Raw genomic sequence first — 17,729 nt, 5'->3', positions numbered from 1 at the left:
AAAATACGCCATTCTTATCCGTCCCCAGGATGACACCGGGGTAGGTAGCAAAGTCTTTGCTGATCCCAGCTCTGTTCATCTTGGCTTCTTTTAAAAACACATCAAGCAAGGGTTACTCCAAGCGGAGTCTCCCTTTTTTTCCAAAAATTGGGCCACACAGACACCCACCCCATCAGTGGCAGCACTTGGGCCCTAGTTGCAAACAGGATGTTTTGATTTGCATCAAGCACATTCAAAAATACGCCATTCTTATCCGTCCCCAGGATGACACCGGGGTAGGTAGCAAAGTCTTTCCTGATCCCAGCTCTGTTCATCTTGGCTTCTTTTAAAAACACATCAAGCAAGGGTTACTCCAAGCGGAGTCTCCCTTTTTTTCCAAAAATTGGGCCACACAGACACCCACCCCATCAGTGGCAGCACTTGGGCCCTAGTTGCAAACAGGATGTTTTGATTTGCATCAAGCACATTCAAAAATACGCCATTCTTATCCGTCCCCAGGATGACACCGGGGTAGGTAGCAAAGTCTTTCCTGATCCCAGCTCTGTTCATCTTGGCTTCTTTTAAAAACACATCAAGCAAGGGTTACTCCAAGCGGAGTCTCCCTTTTTTTCCAAAAATTGGGCCACACAGACACCCACCCCATCAGTGGCAGCACTTGGGCCCTAGTTGCAAACAGGATGTTTTGATTTGCATCAAGCACATTCAAAAATACGCCATTCTTATCCGTCCCCAGGATGACACCGGGGTAGGTAGCAAAGTCTTTGCTGATCCCAGCTCTGTTCATCTTGGCTTCTTTTAAAAACACATCAAGCAAGGGTTACTCCAAGCGGAGTCTCCCTTTTTTTCCAAAAATTGGGCCACACAGACACCCACCCCATCAGTGGCAGCACTTGGGCCCTAGTTGCAAACAGGATGTTTTGATTTGCATCAAGCACATTCAAAAATACGCCATTCTTATCCGTCCCCAGGATGACACCGGGGTAGGTAGCAAAGTCTTTCCTGATCCCAGCTCTGTTCATCTTGGCTTCTTTTAAAAACACATCAAGCAAGGGTTACTCCAAGCGGAGTCTCCCTTTTTTTCCAAAAATTGGGCCACACAGACACCCACCCCATCAGTGGCAGCACTTGGGCCCTAGTTGCAAACAGGATGTTTTGATTTGCATCAAGCACATTCAAAAATACGCCATTCTTATCCGTCCCCAGGATGACACCGGGGTAGGTAGCAAAGTCTTTGCTGATCCCAGCTCTGTTCATCTTGGCTTCTTTTAAAAACACATCAAGCAAGGGTTACTCCAAGCGGAGTCTCCCTTTTTTTCCAAAAATTGGGCCACACAGACACCCACCCCATCAGTGGCAGCACTTGGGCCCTAGTTGCAAACAGGATGTTTTGATTTGCATCAAGCACATTCAAAAATACGCCATTCTTATCCGTCCCCAGGATGACACCGGGGTAGGTAGCAAAGTCTTTGCTGATCCCAGCTCTGTTCATCTTGGCTTCTTTTAAAAACACATCAAGCAAGGGTTACTCCAAGCGGAGTCTCCCTTTTTTTCCAAAAATTGGGCCACACAGACACCCACCCCATCAGTGGCAGCACTTGGGCCCTAGTTGCAAACAGGATGTTTTGATTTGCATCAAGCACATTCAAAAATACGCCATTCTTATCCGTCCCCAGGATGACACCGGGGTAGGTAGCAAAGTCTTTCCTGATCCCAGCTCTGTTCATCTTGGCTTCTTTTAAAAACACATCAAGCAAGGGTTACTCCAAGCGGAGTCTCCCTTTTTTTCCAAAAATTGGGCCACACAGACACCCGCCCCATCAGTGGCAGCACTTGGGCCCTAGTTGTACACTTCACAGCTACATTTGCATCAATCACATTCAAAAATACCCCATAATTAACCGTCCCCAGGATGACACCGGGGTAGGTAGCAAAGTCTTTGCTGACCCATGACTTGTTCATCTTGGCTTCTTTTAAAAACAATGTAAGCAAGGGTTACTCCAAGCGGAGTCTCCCTTTTTTCCAAAAATTGGGCCACACAGACACCCACCCCATCAGTGGCAGCACTTGGGCCCTAGTTGCAAACAGGATGTTTTGATTTGCATCAAGCACATTCCAAATCCACAAGCATTTACTCTCCCCAGGATGACACAGGGGTAGTAAATTCCTTCTGGATCCATGACTTGTTCATTTTGATGAACGTCAGTCTGTCCACATTGTCACTGGACAGACGCGTGCGCTTATCTGTCAGCACACACCCAGCAGCACTGAATACACGTTCAGAGACAACGCTGGCAGCTGGACACGACAAAATCTCCAAGGCGTAACTGGAGAGCTCTGGCCATTTTTCTATGTTTGAAGCCCAAAAGGAGCAAGGCTCCAGTTGCACAGTCATGGCATCGATGTTCATTTGGAGATACTCCTGTATCATCCTCTCCAGCCGTTGAGTATGTGTCAGACTTGTTGTCTCTGGTGGCCTTGCAAAAGAGGGTCTAAAAAAATTATGAAAAGATTCCATAAAATTGCTGTTACCGGCACCAGATACGGTCCTACTGGTACGGGTAGACTGGTGAAGATGACGAGACCGTCCCATGTTTGTCAAGTTACAACTGGGAGATTCCCTCCCTGCACCTGCACGGTTGTTTGGTGGAAAAGCCGAGCTAAGATCGAGTAACAGCTTCTGCTGATACTCCTGCATACGTGCGTCCCTTTCTATGGCTGGAATTATGTCACAAAATTTGGACTTGTACCGGGGATCTAATAGTGTGGCAATCCAGTAGTCATCATCACTTCTAATTTTGACAATACGACTGTCATGTTGGAGGTAGTGCAACAAAAAGGCACTCATGTGTCTTGCGCAGCCATGCGGACCAAGTCCACGCTGTGTTTGTGGCATAGAGGTGCTACCCGTTCTTTCTTCCTCTGACATCTCCCCCCAACCTCTTTCAACTGAAATTTGACCAAGGTCTCCCTCATCCGCTGAGTCTTCCATGTCCATGGACAGTTCGTCCTCCATTTCTTCATGTTCTCCTGCACCTTGCTCAACATTTCGCCTGCTACTATGCGCCCTTGTCGATCCCTGTTCCCCATGGTCCCATGCCTGCTGCGTTGGTGATGATGAACGTCTGGACCTTGGTGATGTTGTTGTCCCTTGCACATATGAATCCTCCTGTAGTTCCTCCCCTTCATGTTGTCCCACCCCCTGACTCCGAATAGTGTTTAGCGTGTGCTCCAGCATGTAAATGACTGGAATCGTCATGCTGATAATGGCATTGTCAGAGCTAAACATATTCGTCGCCATGTCGAAACTGTGCAGAAGGGTGCATAGGTCCTTGATCTGAGACCACTCCATCAGGGTGATCTGCCCCACCTCTGCATCTCGTTGGCCCAGGCTATACGTCATGACGTATTGCACCAGGTCTCTGCGGTGCTGCCACAGTCGCTGTAACATGTGGAGAGTTGAATTCCAGCGTGTCGCCACATCGCATTTCAGGCGATGAACCGGCAGGCCGAAAGACTTCTGTAGCGATGCAAGTCGCTCAGCTGCGGCGCTTGAACGCCGGAAGTGAGCAGACAGTTTTCGTGCCCTGTTCAGAAGGCCATCTAGGCCGGGATAGTGTGTTAAAAATTGCTGCACGACAAGGTTCAACACGTGAGCCATACAAGGTACGTGTGTCACCTTGCCCAGGCGAAGGGCCGCACCCAGGTTTGCAGCATTGTCGCACACGGCCTTACCAGGCTGCAGGTTGAGTGGAGACAACCATTTATTAAACTCGGACCGCAGAGCTGACCACAACTCCTCAGCTGTGTGACTCTTATTACCAAGACATGTCAAGCTAAAGACCGCCTGATGCCGTTGCGCTCGGCTGCCAGCATAGTAATGAGGCGTGCGTGATTCCTTCTGCGCAGTGAGAACGCTGGTGGCCTGACCAGGCAGGCTTGGGGCGGAGGTGGAGGACCCAGATGAGGTGGAGGATGCAGAAGCTGTGGCGGAACTTGGACAGACAGAGGATTGACACACAAGTCGTGGGGACGGCAAGACTTGTGCAGCAGACCCTTCACCATCTATCACCATAGTTACCCAGTGCCCAGTCAGCGACATGTAACGTCCCTGTCCATGCTTACTGGTCCAAGTATCGGTGGTGAAATGCACCCGTTCATACACAGAGTTTCTCAAGGAAGCGGTGATGTTGTGTGCGACATGCTGGTGTAGCGCGGGCACACCTTTCTTAGAGAAGTAGTGGCGACTAGGCATCTGGTACTGGGGCACAGCGACAGACATAAGGTCTCTAAAATCCTGTGTGTCCACTAGGCGGAAAGGCAGCATTTCGGTAGCCAACAGCTTACAGAGGGATAGAGTCAACCTCTTAGCTTTGTCATGGGTCGGAGGAAGTGGCCTTTTATTTGACCACATCTGAGGGACAGAGATCTGGCTGCTGTGTGTAGACGGTGTTGAGTAGGGTGTCCCTGGAAAAATGAAGGTTTGTGAGGAAAGTGCAGGCGGAGACATGATGTTGCCTTCATCCAACGTTGGTGCTATCGATGTCTGAGAGAGCTGTACACACTCACTTGTTTCCCCTTCCAAACCAACTGACGACCTTACAAGCAAACTGCCTGTTGCGGTTACAGTGGTGGAAGTTTTGCGTGGAAAAACAGGTGTGACAGCTGTCCCCACAGTCCTAGAAGATGAAGAGCGCGCGGATGCACTGGAAGGGGCGGGCGGTGGATGGTTCGCTCCGCTAGCCGGCATTGCAGCACGGTGAGCTTCCCACCGGGACTTATGATATTTATTCATGTGACGATTCATGGAAGAAGTTGTCAAACTGCTGAGGTTTTGACCTCTACTAACAGAATCATGACAAATGTTACATATCACATGAGTTGGGCGATCTTTTTCGATGTGAAAAAAGGCCCAGGCTAGGCAAGGCTTAGAGGCCATGCGACCTGTTGATCCACCCCGAATAATGCTCATAGGCAGAGTGGTGGCTGAGGATGCAGTTGTAGACGTGCTACCAGTGCTCCGACTCTGTCCAGGAAGGCGCAAGGTAACTTCGTCGTCGGTTGCATCCTCCTCCACCGCCTCTGTTGACCTCCTCGAGTGCCTGACTGGGGGTTGACAGTAGGTGGGATCTAGAACGTCATCATCAATTGTTGTGTTCGCACTCCCCTCCCCCTCAGACCGAGCCTCTTCTTGCCCTGACCGAATATTTAAGTTGTCATCCCAATCGGGTATCTGCGTCTCATCTTCATCAGTATGTTCCTCATTGTCTATAACCACAGGTGTTACAGTTTGTAACAAAGGGTCAACATTATGCTCAGAAACTTGGTCCTCACGGCCTGAATCTGAGTCACAAAGGTTCTGGGCATCACTGCAGACCATTTCCTGTTCTGTACTCACTGTAGCTTGGGAGCAGACCTCTGATTCCCAGGCTATAGTGTGACTGAACAGCTCTGCAGACTCAGCCATCTCAGTTCCACCATACTGTGCAGGGCTGATGGAGACTTCAGAGCTGGGAGAAATCAAGTGTGATTGGGATGACAACTCAGAGGAATGGTGTTTTTTGGATGCGGTACTTGAAGTGGCTGAGAGGGCACTTGTTGGACCACTTGAGATCCATTCAAGCATTTTCCTTTTTTGCCCATCATCTACCTTTGTTCCTCTTGTTCGTGTCCGTAAAAAAGGGAGCACATCGGATTGTCCACAATAAGTAGTAGACATCTTACTTTTGCTAGTAGATGGTCTATCTTCAGCAGATGATAATGGAGCTTTGGCACCTTCCCCACTGACAAAACCTTTTTTGCCTTTTCCACCACGCCTCTTCCCCTTTCCACCAGCATCTGTCATTTTGCCACTCATGTTGATTGCGACAAGATTGTGGACTGAAAATGTGGTAGTAAAAATTGAGAGGTGGTGAAGATTTCAGTGGTGGTCTAGCTTTATTAACAGCAGAATAATAAAGAATAAATATCCCTGACAATGTAACTTAGTTATAATTAGTTGGAGTGTGCAACGCAGGCAGACGTGCTGCAAATGTCTTGGCACTAGTGGGACTATAGCAAAGTCCAATAGCCACGTATAGGATGCCACTAGGTACACTGAGTGTGTGCTAGTATAATGGCTTAGTTATAATTAGTTGGAGTGTGCAACGCAGGCAGACGTGCTGCAAATGTCTTGGCACTAGTGGGACTATAGCAAAGTCCAATAGCCACGTATAGGATGCCACTAGGTACACTGAGTGTGTGCTAGTATAATGGCTTAGTTATAATTAGTTGGAGTGTGCAACGCAGGCAGACGTGCTGCAAATGTCTTGGCACTAGTGGGACTATAGCAAAGTCCAATAGCCACGTATAGGATGCCACTAGGTTCACTGAGTGTGTGCTAGTATAATGGCTTAGCTATAATTAGTTGAAGTGTGCAACGCAGGCAGATGCGCTCTGCAAATGTCTTGGCACTAGTAGGACTATAGCAAAGTCCAATAGCCACGTATAGGATGCCACTAAAAAACACTTAGTGTGTGCAAGTATAATGGCTTAGTTATAATTAGTTGGAGTGTGCAACGCAGGCAGATGCGCTCTGCAAATGTCTTGGCACAAGTGGGACTATAGCAAAGTCCAATAGCCACGTATAGGATGCCACTAGGTACACTGAGTGTTTGCTAGTAAAATTGCTTAGTTTAAAAAAGTTGTAGTGTGCAATGCAGGCAGACGTGCTCTGCAAATGTCTTTGCACTAGTGGGACTATAGCAAAGTCCAATAGCCACGTATAGGATGCCACTAGGTACACTGAGTGTGTGCTAGTATAATGGCTTAGTTATAATTAGTTGGAGTGTGCAACGCAGGCAGACGTGCTGCAAATGTCTTGGCACTAGTGGGACTATAGCAAAGTCCAATAGCCACGTATAGGATGCCACTAGGTACACTGAGTGTGTGCTAGTATAATGGCTTAGTTATAATTAGTTGGAGTGTGCAACGCAGGCAGACGTGCTGCAAATGTCTTGGCACTAGTGGGACTATAGCAAAGTCCAATAGCCACGTATAGGATGCCACTAGGTACACTGAGTGTGTGCTAGTATAATGGCTTAGTTATAATTAGTTGGAGTGTGCAACGCAGGCAGACGTGCTGCAAATGTCTTGGCACTAGTGGGACTATAGCAAAGTCCAATAGCCACGTATAGGATGCCACTAGGTACACTGAGTGTGTGCTAGTATAATGGCTTAGTTATAATTAGTTGGAGTGTGCAACGCAGGCAGACGTGCTGCAAATGTCTTGGCACTAGTGGGACTATAGCAAAGTCCAATAGCCATGTATAGGATGCCACTAGGTACACTGAGTGTGTGCTAGTATAATGGCTTAGTTATAATTAGTTGGAGTGTGCAACGCAGGCAGACGTGCTGCAAATGTCTTGGCACTAGTGGGACTATAGCAAAGTCCAATAGCCACGTATAGGATGCCACTAGGTACACTGAGTGTTTGCTAGTAAAATTGCTTAGTTTAAAAAAGTTGTAGTGTGCAATGCAGGCAGACGTGCTCTGCAAATGTCTTTGCACTAGTGGGACTATAGCAAAGTCCAATAGCCACGTATAGGATGCCACTAGGTACACTGAGTGTGTGCTAGTATAATGGCTTAGTTATAATTAGTTGGAGTGTGCAACGCAGGCAGACGTGCTGCAAATGTCTTGGCACTAGTGGGACTATAGCAAAGTCCAATAGCCACGTATAGGATGCCACTAGGTACACTGAGTGTTTGCTAGTAAAATTGCTTAGTTTAAAAAAGTTGTAGTGTGCAATGCAGGCAGACGTGCTCTGCAAATGTCTTTGCACTAGTGGGACTATAGCAAAGTCCAATAGCCACGTATAGGATGCCACTAGGTACACTGAGTGTGTGCTAGTATAATGGCTTAGTTATAATTAGTTGGAGTGTGCAACGCAGGCAGACGTGCTGCAAATGTCTTGGCACTAGTGGGACTATAGCAAAGTCCAATAGCCACGTATAGGATGCCACTAGGTACACTGAGTGTGTGCTAGTATAATGGCTTAGTTATAATTAGTTGGAGTGTGCAACGCAGGCAGACGTGCTGCAAATGTCTTGGCACTAGTGGGACTATAGCAAAGTCCAATAGCCACGTATAGGATGCCACTAGGTACACTGAGTGTGTGCTAGTATAATGGCTTAGTTATAATTAGTTGGAGTGTGCAACGCAGGCAGACGTGCTGCAAATGTCTTGGCACTAGTGGGACTATAGCAAAGTCCAATAGCCACGTATAGGATGCCACTAGGTTCACTGAGTGTGTGCTAGTATAATGGCTTAGTTATAATTAGTTGGAGTGTGCAACGCAGGCAGATGCGCTCTGCAAATGTCTTGGCACTAGTAGGACTATAGCAAAGTCCAATAGCCACGTATAGGATGCCACTAGGTACACTGAGTGTGTGCTAGTATAATGGCTTAGTTATAATTAGTTGGAGTGTGCAACGCAGGCAGACGTGCTGCAAATGTCTTGGCACTAGTGGGACTATAGCAAAGTCCAATAGCCACGTATAGGATGCCACTAGGTACACTGAGTGTGTGCTAGTATAATGGCTTAGTTATAATTAGTTGGAGTGTGCAACGCAGGCAGACGTGCTGCAAATGTCTTGGCACTAGTGGGACTATAGCAAAGTCCAATAGCCACGTATAGGATGCCACTAGGTACACTGAGTGTGTGCTAGTATAATGGCTTAGTTATAATTAGTTGGAGTGTGCAACGCAGGCAGACGTGCTGCAAATGTCTTGGCACTAGTGGGACTATAGCAAAGTCCAATAGCCACGTATAGGATGCCACTAGGTACACTGAGTGTGTGCTAGTATAATGGCTTAGTTATAATTAGTTGGAGTGTGCAACGCAGGCAGACGTGCTGCAAATGTCTTGGCACTAGTGGGACTATAGCAAAGTCCAATAGCCACGTATAGGATGCCACTAGGTACACTGAGTGTGTGCTAGTATAATGGCTTAGTTATAATTAGTTGGAGTGTGCAACGCAGGCAGACGTGCTGCAAATGTCTTGGCACTAGTGGGACTATAGCAAAGTCCAATAGCCACGTATAGGATGCCACTAGGTTCACTGAGTGTGTGCTAGTATAATGGCTTAGTTATAATTAGTTGGAGTGTGCAACGCAGGCAGATGCGCTCTGCAAATGTCTTGGCACTAGTAGGACTATAGCAAAGTCCAATAGCCACGTATAGGATGCCACTAAAAAACACTTAGTGTGTGCAAGTATAATGGCTTAGTTATAATTAGTTGGAGTGTGCAACGCAGGCAGATGCGCTCTGCAAATGTCTTGGCACTAGTGGGACTATAGCAAAGTCCAATAGCCACGTATAGGATGCCACTAGGTACACTGAGTGTTTGCTAGTAAAATTGCTTAGTTTAAAAAAGTTGTAGTGTGCAATGCAGGCAGACGTGCTCTGCAAATGTCTTTGCACTAGTGGGACTATAGCAAAGTCCAATAGCCACGTATAGGATGCCACTAGGTACACTGAGTGTTTGCTAGTAAAATTGCTTAGTTTAAAAAACTTGGAGTGTGCAATGCAGGCAGATGTGCTCTGCTAATGTCTTTGCACTAGTGGGACTATAGCAAAGTCCAATAGCCACGTATAGGATGCCACTAGGTACACTGAGTGTGTGCTAGTATAATGGCTTAGTTATAATTAGTTGGAGTGTGCAACGCAGGCAGACGTGCTGCAAATGTCTTGGCACTAGTGGGACTATAGCAAAGTCCAATAGCCACGTATAGGATGCCACTAGGTACACTGAGTGTGTGCTAGTATAATGGCTTAGTTATAATTAGTTGGAGTGTGCAACGCAGGCAGACGTGCTGCAAATGTCTTGGCACTAGTGGGACTATAGCAAAGTCCAATAGCCACGTATAGGATGCCACTAGGTACACTGAGTGTGTGCTAGTATAATGGCTTAGTTATAATTAGTTGGAGTGTGCAACGCAGGCAGACGTGCTGCAAATGTCTTGGCACTAGTGGGACTATAGCAAAGTCCAATAGCCACGTATAGGATGCCACTAGGTACACTGAGTGTGTGCTAGTATAATGGCTTAGTTATAATTAGTTGGAGTGTGCAACGCAGGCAGACGTGCTGCAAATGTCTTGGCACTAGTGGGACTATAGCAAAGTCCAATAGCCACGTATAGGATGCCACTAGGTACACTGAGTGTTTGCTAGTAAAATTGCTTAGTTTAAAAAAGTTGTAGTGTGCAATGCAGGCAGACGTGCTCTGCAAATGTCTTTGCACTAGTGGGACTATAGCAAAGTCCAATAGCCACGTATAGGATGCCACTAGGTACACTGAGTGTGTGCTAGTATAATGGCTTAGTTATAATTAGTTGGAGTGTGCAACGCAGGCAGACGTGCTGCAAATGTCTTGGCACTAGTGGGACTATAGCAAAGTCCAATAGCCACGTATAGGATGCCACTAGGTACACTGAGTGTGTGCTAGTATAATGGCTTAGTTATAATTAGTTGGAGTGTGCAACGCAGGCAGACGTGCTGCAAATGTCTTGGCACTAGTGGGACTATAGCAAAGTCCAATAGCCACGTATAGGATGCCACTAGGTACACTGAGTGTGTGCTAGTATAATGGCTTAGTTATAATTAGTTGGAGTGTGCAACGCAGGCAGACGTGCTGCAAATGTCTTGGCACTAGTGGGACTATAGCAAAGTCCAATAGCCACGTATAGGATGCCACTAGGTACACTGAGTGTGTGCTAGTATAATGGCTTAGTTATAATTAGTTGGAGTGTGCAACGCAGGCAGACGTGCTGCAAATGTCTTGGCACTAGTGGGACTATAGCAAAGTCCAATAGCCACGTATAGGATGCCACTAGGTACACTGAGTGTTTGCTAGTAAAATAGCTTAGTTTAAAAAAGTTGTAGTGTGCAATGCAGGCAGACGTGCTCTGCAAATGTCTTTGCACTAGTGGGACTATAGCAAAGTCCAATAGCCACGTATAGGATGCCACTAGGTACACTGAGTGTTTGCTAGTAAAATTGCTTAGTTTAAAAAACTTGGAGTGTGCAATGCAGGCAGATGTGCTCTGCTAATGTCTTTGCACTAGTGGGACTATAGCAAAGTCCAATAGCCACGTATAGGATGCCACTAGGTACACTGAGTGTGTGCTAGTATAATGGCTTAGTTATAATTAGTTGGAGTGTGCAACGCAGGCAGACGTGCTGCAAATGTCTTGGCACTAGTGGGACTATAGCAAAGTCCAATAGCCACGTATAGGATGCCACTAGGTACACTGAGTGTGTGCTAGTATAATGGCTTAGTTATAATTAGTTGGAGTGTGCAACGCAGGCAGACGTGCTGCAAATGTCTTGGCACTAGTGGGACTATAGCAAAGTCCAATAGCCACGTATAGGATGCCACTAGGTACACTGAGTGTGTGCTAGTATAATGGCTTAGTTATAATTAGTTGGAGTGTGCAACGCAGGCAGACGTGCTGCAAATGTCTTGGCACTAGTGGGACTATAGCAAAGTCCAATAGCCACGTATAGGATGCCACTAGGTACACTGAGTGTGTGCTAGTATAATGGCTTAGTTATAATTAGTTGGAGTGTGCAACGCAGGCAGACGTGCTGCAAATGTCTTGGCACTAGTGGGACTATAGCAAAGTCCAATAGCCACGTATAGGATGCCACTAGGTACACTGAGTGTGTGCTAGTATAATGGCTTAGTTATAATTAGTTGGAGTGTGCAACGCAGGCAGACGTGCTGCAAATGTCTTGGCACTAGTGGGACTATAGCAAAGTCCAATAGCCACGTATAGGATGCCACTAGGTACACTGAGTGTGTGCTAGTATAATGGCTTAGTTATAATTAGTTGGAGTGTGCAACGCAGGCAGACGTGCTGCAAATGTCTTGGCACTAGTGGGACTATAGCAAAGTCCAATAGCCACGTATAGGATGCCACTAGGTACACTGAGTGTTTGCTAGTAAAATAGCTTAGTTTAAAAAAGTTGTAGTGTGCAATGCAGGCAGACGTGCTCTGCAAATGTCTTTGCACTAGTGGGACTATAGCAAAGTCCAATAGCCACGTATAGGATGCCACTAGGTACACTGAGTGTTTGCTAGTAAAATTGCTTAGTTTAAAAAACTTGGAGTGTGCAATGCAGGCAGATGTGCTCTGCTAATGTCTTTGCACTAGTGGGACTATAGCAAAGTCCAATAGCCACGTATAGGATGCCACTAGGTACACTGAGTGTGTGCTAGTATAATGGCTTAGTTATAATTAGTTGGAGTGTGCAACGCAGGCAGACGTGCTGCAAATGTCTTGGCACTAGTGGGACTATAGCAAAGTCCAATAGCCACGTATAGGATGCCACTAGGTACACTGAGTGTGTGCTAGTATAATGGCTTAGTTATAATTAGTTGGAGTGTGCAACGCAGGCAGACGTGCTGCAAATGTCTTGGCACTAGTGGGACTATAGCAAAGTCCAATAGCCACGTATAGGATGCCACTAGGTACACTGAGTGTGTGCTAGTATAATGGCTTAGTTATAATTAGTTGGAGTGTGCAACGCAGGCAGACGTGCTGCAAATGTCTTGGCACTAGTGGGACTATAGCAAAGTCCAATAGCCACGTATAGGATGCCACTAGGTACACTGAGTGTGTGCTAGTATAATGGCTTAGTTATAATTAGTTGGAGTGTGCAACGCAGGCAGACGTGCTGCAAATGTCTTGGCACTAGTGGGACTATAGCAAAGTCCAATAGCCACGTATAGGATGCCACTAGGTACACTGAGTGTGTGCTAGTATAATGGCTTAGTTATAATTAGTTGGAGTGTGCAACGCAGGCAGACGTGCTGCAAATGTCTTGGCACTAGTGGGACTATAGCAAAGTCCAATAGCCACGTATAGGATGCCACTAGGTACACTGAGTGTGTGCTAGTATAATGGCTTAGTTATAATTAGTTGGAGTGTGCAACGCAGGCAGACGTGCTGCAAATGTCTTGGCACTAGTGGGACTATAGCAAAGTCCAATAGCCACGTATAGGATGCCACTAGGTACACTGAGTGTGTGCTAGTATAATGGCTTAGTTATAATTAGTTGGAGTGTGCAACGCAGGCAGACGTGCTGCAAATGTCTTGGCACTAGTGGGACTATAGCAAAGTCCAATAGCCACGTATAGGATGCCACTAGGTACACTGAGTGTGTGCTAGTATAATGGCTTAGTTATAATTAGTTGGAGTGTGCAACGCAGGCAGACGTGCTGCAAATGTCTTGGCACTAGTGGGACTATAGCAAAGTCCAATAGCCACGTATAGGATGCCACTAGGTACACTGAGTGTGTGCTAGTATAATGGCTTAGTTATAATTAGTTGGAGTGTGCAACGCAGGCAGATGTGCTGCAAATGTCTTGGCACTAGTGGGACTATAGCAAAGTCCAATAGCCACGTATAGGATGCCACTAGGTACACTGAGTGTGTGCTAGTATAATGGCTTAGTTATAATTAGTTGGAGTGTGCAACGCAGGCAGACGTGCTGCAAATGTCTTGGCACTAGTGGGACTATAGCAAAGTCCAATAGCCACGTATAGGATGCCACTAGGTACACTGAGTGTGTGCTAGTATAATGGCTTAGTTATAATTAGTTGGAGTGTGCAACGCAGGCAGACGTGCTGCAAATGTCTTGGCACTAGTGGGACTATAGCAAAGTCCAATAGCCACGTATAGGATGCCACTAGGTTCACTGAGTGTGTGCTAGTATAATGGCTTAGTTATAATTAGTTGGAGTGTGCAACGCAGGCAGATGCGCTCTGCAAATGTCTTGGCACTAGTAGGACTATAGCAAAGTCCAATAGCCACGTATAGGATGCCACTAAAAAACACTTAGTGTGTGCAAGTATAATGGCTTAGTTATAATTAGTTGGAGTGTGCAACGCAGGCAGATGCGCTCTGCAAATGTCTTGGCACTAGTGGGACTATAGCAAAGTCCAATAGCCACGTATAGGATGCCACTAGGTACACTGAGTGTTTGCTAGTAAAATTGCTTAGTTTAAAAAAGTTGTAGTGTGCAATGCAGGCAGACGTGCTCTGCAAATGTCTTTGCACTAGTGGGACTATAGCAAAGTCCAATAGCCACGTATAGGATGCCACTAGGTACACTGAGTGTGTGCTAGTATAATGGCTTAGTTATAATTCGTTGGAGTGTGCAACGCAGGCAGATGCGCTCTGCAAATGTCTTGGCACTAGTGGGACTATAGCAAAGTCCAATAGCCACGTATAGGATGCCACTAGGTACACTGAGTGTTTGCTAGTAAAATTGCTTAGTTTAAAAAAGTTGTAGTGTGCAATGCAGGCAGACGTGCTCTGCAAATGTCTTTGCACTAGTGGGACTATAGCAAAGTCCAATAGCCACGTATAGGATGCCACTAGGTACACTGAATGTTTGCTAGTATAATGGCTTACTTAGAATGAGTTGGAGTGTGCAGAGGACAAGAGGGTACAGTGGCAGGATTGTGGTGCTCTGGGTAGAGGAATGCCTTTCTATTCCCTCCTAATGGTGAAATGCAGGGAGGAAATCCCTGACCTGGGCTACACAGACGCTGTTGCTGTTTGCAGGACCTGTCACCTTAACTCTGACCCTGCCGGTTTGAGACCTTAAAAGGACTGCTATAAAGTGCTCTCCCTAAGCTGTCTAACGCTGTGTATGCAGCGCATACAGCTGTATCGGCTATAGGACTCAGGAGGACGGAGCTGCGACACTGATGTCTGACACCAAAGACGCAGAAGGCAGATAATGGCGTTCGTGAAGAAAATGTCCGGTTTTATAATGCAGGGACATGTGACATGCAGATCCTATCACACATGCCGTTGCTTCTCTGGCTCAAAGTCCACTTAGGTGTGTGTGTGTCTGTGATTGGCTGACATGCTGGCCCGCCCCACAAGACGCGCGCGCTTAGGGAAGGAAGACAAGAAAAAAAAAAAAAAAATGGCGATCGCCATTATAGAAACAGCAGTGATCTGAAGGCGCTGTTCACGCACACTATACACTGAAATGTGATAATAGTTTGATTCACAGAGTGACTTACACTATTACAGCAGAAACCAAGCTAGGATTTAGCTGTTTTTTGGCTGCTAGAACCGTTCTCGAACGTTTCTAGAACTATCGAGCTTTTGCAAAAAGCTCGAGTTCTAGTTCGATCTAGAACATGCCCCAAAATCACTCGAGCCGCGAACTGGAGAACCACGAACCACGAACCGCGCTCAACTCTAGTTATTACACCATTGGATTATGTCATATCTTTCAGGATTTCTTTTAAATTAATAAAATGGTGAATGATTGAGTGTGGGGGAGTCTTTATTGAAATAAACTTTTTTTCCCTGTGTGTATGTGTTTTTTAACTGTACACTTACTAAGTTAGTAATGGGGGTGTCTGATAGATGCTTCTCGATTACTAACCCCTGGGCTTGATGATAGCTGTCAATTCATAGCTGACATCAACCCCAAAAGTATTTCCCTGATTGCCATTGCACCAGGCAATCGAGAACAGTTGGGTAAAGTGCTAGAATTAACACATTTAATGGATGCACTACTTCTGCGGCAGCTGCTAGCTGCTATTTTTAGGCTGGGAAGGGCCAAATACCCATGGGATTTCCCAGCCTGATAATACTTGTAACAGCTTTCTGCTTCACCTTGCCTGGTTATTAAAAATAAGAGGTTCCACTTACTATTTTTTAAATTTTTTTTTATCTAAATAATAATGCAAAAAAGAAACGGCATGAGTACCCCTCTATTTTTAATAACCAGCCATGGTAAAGCAGACATCAGAATGTTGCAGCATGCAGCTATCTGATTTACCTGTGCTGCTTATCAAAAATAGGGGAAACTCCACATCATTTTTTTAAATTTATTTATTCTCAATCCACATGTTTGCAGTTCAATTGTGTTGCTCTTAGTCCCCTTTTTGCTTTCTTTTTCAACCCAATAACCCTTACTATGACCATTTTACAGCACAGACGTCTGGGTCCCACTAAAGTCTATTCAAATCCGGTGAACGGTCAAAGGTTCTCTCATCTCTAGTCATCATTTATAGATTGCTAAATGGAAGGTAATCAATGGAGGACTTCAGTTTTAGGTGCTTTATAGGATTGTCCATCTGGGATATTTTATGCCATATCAATTGGATATTGTATAAACGTCTGCTTGGCAGATTTTAGAGCTCACATAGAAATGATTGGAGAAAGCCCCATATGTACATCCATGTTTCCAATTCCTGCAAACCAGGGTCCCAGTGGATCTCAGTGATCGGATCTCTCTAACTAATACTTATTCTAGTACTGTATGACTTTATACTTTGCAGTTATCAAACTATGGTAAGGGTATGGGTATGTTCGTACATTACATTACACTTTTGCAGCCTTTTTTGTACTGTAAACCAGAATGATAGCAGGAAAAACACTGCTTTTTGTTGCATTATACTTTTTTTTGCAGCATTTTATGTGTTTTTCACGATTTAAATTGAACTGGAGAAAAGCGCTACAAAAATGCTGAAAGATTTTACAAGCTTCGGCCTGGTAAAAAATAAATTCAAAATAGGTGGAAAAACAATAACGTGTGTTACGTTTTCAGAAAGCTCATTAATTATGATGGTGCTGTAAAACGTTACATATATTATGCACCTAATATGTAGCAAAAGCGCCACATGCACTTAAAAAAGCACATGTAAAATATGCAGTAAAAACTCACTGTATGAATAAGCCAAGTTTCTCACTTCTTTGTACCAAGATGTTAAATATACCGTATTTTTCGTTTTATAAGATGCACCGGATTATAAGACAAATTTAGAGAGAAAAAGGTAAAAAAAAAAATAAAAATGGGGTCTGTCTTATACTCCAGTGTTGTCTTACTGAAGGGGAGGGGGCAGCAGTGGTGGTGAAGCGGGGTCACAAGAGGCAAAGGCTGTGCTAGCAGTGGTGGTGGCTCAGTGGCGTCATCAGCAGTGGCTCAGTGGCGTCAGCAGCAGCGGCTCAGTGGCGTGAGCAGCTGTGGCTCAGTGGCATCATCAGTGACGGCTCAGTGGTGTCATCAGCGGCGGCTCAGTGGCTTCATCAGCGGCGGCTCAGTGGCGTCATCAGTGGCAGCTCAGTGGCATCAGCAGCGGCGGCTCATTGGTGGAGCAGGCCAGTGCAGTGAGCGTCTCAGTCTGTCCACGGTCCCGTTACAAATGATGGCGCCTGAAGTGGGGCATGTGCAGATGGAGCTCTCATCCAAGGGTTCCATCTTCGCACCCACTGACTCCTGGAGCGGCATGTGCGCAGATGGAGTTCTCATCCAAGAGCTCCATCTGTGCACGCACTGACTCCCAGCGCCATCATTTGAAACTGAGACCACGGACACACTGGGACACCTACCGCACAGCCACTGCAGTACGCACAGCCACCCGTCCGCTTGCACGCAGAGTGGCAGCCAGCAGGCCACCCACTCACCCTCTGGCACAGAGAGGCAGGGGGCACCGACAGGCACCCGGCTGCCCACACACAGGCACCCGGCCGCCCGCACGCAGCCACCCGGCGCCCTAACGCCCCCGGTCACCAAACAGAAAGCCCCCCGGTAAGCTTGAATTTTTAGACGCACCCCTCATTTTCCTCCCAAATTTTTGGGAGGAAAAGTGTGTCCTATAATCCAAAAAATACAGTAATACTACGTCTAATAATTTCTGTGGTTGACAAATTAC

General features: G+C 46.2%; 1 protein-coding gene across 1 annotated transcript in view; it reads right to left on the bottom strand.

Annotated features, from left to right (window-relative positions):
- Positions 1-17,729, bottom strand: part of TRPC4 (transient receptor potential cation channel subfamily C member 4) — a 525,557-nt gene that overhangs the window by 116,267 nt on the left and 391,561 nt on the right. The gene's annotated exons all lie outside the window — the stretch shown is intronic.

The sequence above is a fragment of the Anomaloglossus baeobatrachus genome, chromosome 2, assembly GCF_048569485.1.
Source record: "Anomaloglossus baeobatrachus isolate aAnoBae1 chromosome 2, aAnoBae1.hap1, whole genome shotgun sequence".
Lineage (NCBI taxonomy): Eukaryota > Metazoa > Chordata > Amphibia > Anura > Aromobatidae > Anomaloglossus > Anomaloglossus baeobatrachus.
The sequence above is the reverse complement of the archived record's forward strand: the minus strand, read 5'-3'. Positions and strand labels throughout refer to the sequence as shown.